The sequence below is a fragment of the Salmo salar genome, chromosome 14 (genome assembly GCF_965601325.2).
Source record: "Salmo salar chromosome 14, fSalSal1, whole genome shotgun sequence".
NCBI classification, from domain to species: Eukaryota; Metazoa; Chordata; class Actinopteri; order Salmoniformes; family Salmonidae; genus Salmo; species Salmo salar.
In genome coordinates, this window is record NC_138304.1 from 39,317,799 (window position 1) to 39,320,593 (window position 2,795).

Sequence of the window (2,795 nt, forward strand, 5' to 3'; positions counted from 1 at the left end):
AATTTTTTGCAAATTTATTGAAAGTGAAATACAGAAATATCTAATTTACACACCGTAAGTATTCACACCCCTTTGCTATGACACTCCAAATTGAGCTCAGGTGCATCTAATTTCCTTTGATCATCCTTGAGATGTCACTAAAACTTGACTGGAGTCCAGCTGTGGCCATTAATGGTTTGGACATGATTTAGAAAGAATGACACGTCTATATAACGTCCCACAGTTGACAGTGCATGTCAGAGCAGAAACTATACCATGAAGTCCAAGGAACTGTCCGTAGATCTCCGAGATACAATTGTGATGAGGCATATATCTGGGGAAGGGTATGAAACTATTTCTAGATTGTTGAAAGTTTACAAGAGAACAGTGGTCTCCATCATTGGGAAATGAAAAAACATGGAACTACCCAGATTCTGCCTAAAGCTGGCCGTCCAATCAAACTAAGCAATCGGGCAAGAAGGACCTTGGTCAGGGAGGTGACCAAGAACCCAATGACTGCTCTGACATAACTACAGAGTTCCTTGACTGAGATGGGATAACCTGCCAGAAGGAAAACAGTCACTACAGCACTTTACCAATCTGGGCTATATGGGAGAGTGGCCAGATGGAAGCTACACCTGAGAAAAAGGCACATGACAGCACACCTAGAGTTTATAAAAATGCACATGAAAGACTCAGAGCATAAGGCAAAAGATTTTGTGGTCTGATGAGACAAAAATGTAACTCTTTGGCTTGAATGCAAAGCGCTATGTCTGGAGAAAACCATGCACAGCTCATCACCCATCTAACACCATCCCTATTGTGAAGCATGGTGGTGGCAGCATCATTCTATGGGGATGCTTTTCAGCGGCAAGGACAGGGAGACTGGTAAGGATAGACGGAACACGGAATGGAGCCAAATACAGGCAAATCCTTGATGAGAACCTGCATCAGAGTGCAAACGACCTTAGACTGTGACGAAGATTTACGTTCCAACAGGATAATGACCCCAAGCATTCAGCCAAAGCAATGCTGGAATGGCTTCAGAACAAGAATGTGAAAGTCCTTGAATGGCCCAGCCAAAGCCCAGACTTGAATCCCATTGGAAATCTGTGTAAAGACTTGAAGATTGCTAATTACCGCCACTCCCAATGTAACTTATCAGAGCTTGAAAAAATCTGTAAGGAAGAATGGGAGAAAATCCCCAAACATACCCAAGATGACTCAAAGCTGATACAGACATACCCAACATGACTCAAAGGTGATACAGACATACCCAGGATGACTCAAAGCTGTAATCGCCACCAAAGATGCTTTGACAAAGTATTGACTCAGGGGTGTGAACACTGATGAAAATGAGACATTTCTGAATTTAATTTTCAATTAATTTGCTACAATTTCTAAAAACATTTTTTCACTTTGTAACTATGGGATATTGTGTGTAGATGGGTGAGAAACAAAAATATATTGAATCCATTTTAAAATCAGGCTGTAACAACAAAATGTGGAATTAGTCAAGGGGTATGAATACTTTCTGAAGGCACTGTATGTATGTGAGTGTGTTTATACGTGTGTGTTTACATGTACAGTGTGTGTGTGTGTGTGTGTGTGTGTGTGTGTGTGTGTGTGTGTGTGTGTGTGTGTGTGTGTGTGTGTGTGTGTGTGTGTGCATATACTGTGTGTGTGTGTGTGTGTGTGTGTGTGTGTGTGTGTGTGTGTGTGTGTGTGTGTGTGTGTGTGTGTGTGTGTGTGTGTGTGTGTGTGTGTGTGTGTGTGTGTGTGTGTGTGTGTGTGTGTACATATGATTGAGAGCCTAGAGTAGAGATCTGTTGTTCTTTGTCTCTGTCCCATCACTCTAAACAAGCCTCTGTTATTTCTCCCTTAATGACACTAATTACACTCTTAATTACACCCTCTAATTCATGTCTGGTGATTGAGAGCACCAAGTACACAGCATCTATCAACAGTGTGTGTCTGTGTGTCCTCAGTATCTCCCTAAATGAGGCATGATAATCAGGCCCTAATTCTACTGATACTGCCCCTGTGTAAAAAAGCAAACAATATGGCAGCCATCTCTCAAAGAGAGTAAGTAGCTTCCTCTCCACCTCCTTTCCTCATCTCCTCCCCTTCATCTGTACTGAGGTGATAGAACGAGAGCAGTGAAAGGACAACTCTCTGTAGACATCCTTCACATTGTTTTCACCTATCCTGTGTTTTCATATCAGTCCAGGTGAAGGAGAGAATGACGTATTCTGTCTTTAGGTATTAAATGTACCCACATTTTCTCACACTATCTCTCTCGCTGTACATCTCCCTCGCTGTTGCTTTTTTAAATTTAAATTTTATTTTATTTAACCAGGCAAGCCAGTTAAGAACAAATTCTTGTTTACTGAATGTGTGTAGCCTTTAAGGTCTGTAAGTACATTTATTAATGAAATAAATAAAACTCAACAGTCAACAGAGAATCAAAACAATGAGACAGTATTCCTGCCAATTGACTTTCTGTGTTCATGTTTAAATTGTTGCCATAAAGCATAATCACACTTCAGTCAATGAACACAATCAAATCAAGCTGGAAGCGCTCGCCGTCTCTGTATCCCTCTCTGTACCCCCCCCCCCCCGCCCTTCTCTCTCTGACTCACGCTCTGTTGGAGAGTAATTATCTCTTCCACTGCACTCCTGCTTGTAAAACACCACACTACAGGTCGTCTAACACAGTCTGTTAGGACTCCTCTCTACTGTGATGTACAGTATATAATCCCTGGTTTAGTGAGGAGGGATGACGACAGGAGGATTCTATGGGCCTTTGGGAAGAA

At 41.8% G+C, this 2,795-nt stretch overlaps 1 pseudogene; it reads left to right on the plus strand.

Annotated features, from left to right (window-relative positions):
- The first annotated feature begins 300 nt into the window (after positions 1-300).
- LOC145860414 (uncharacterized) lies at positions 301-917 on the plus strand (annotated as a pseudogene).
- Positions 918-2,795: the final 1,878 nt, after the last annotated feature.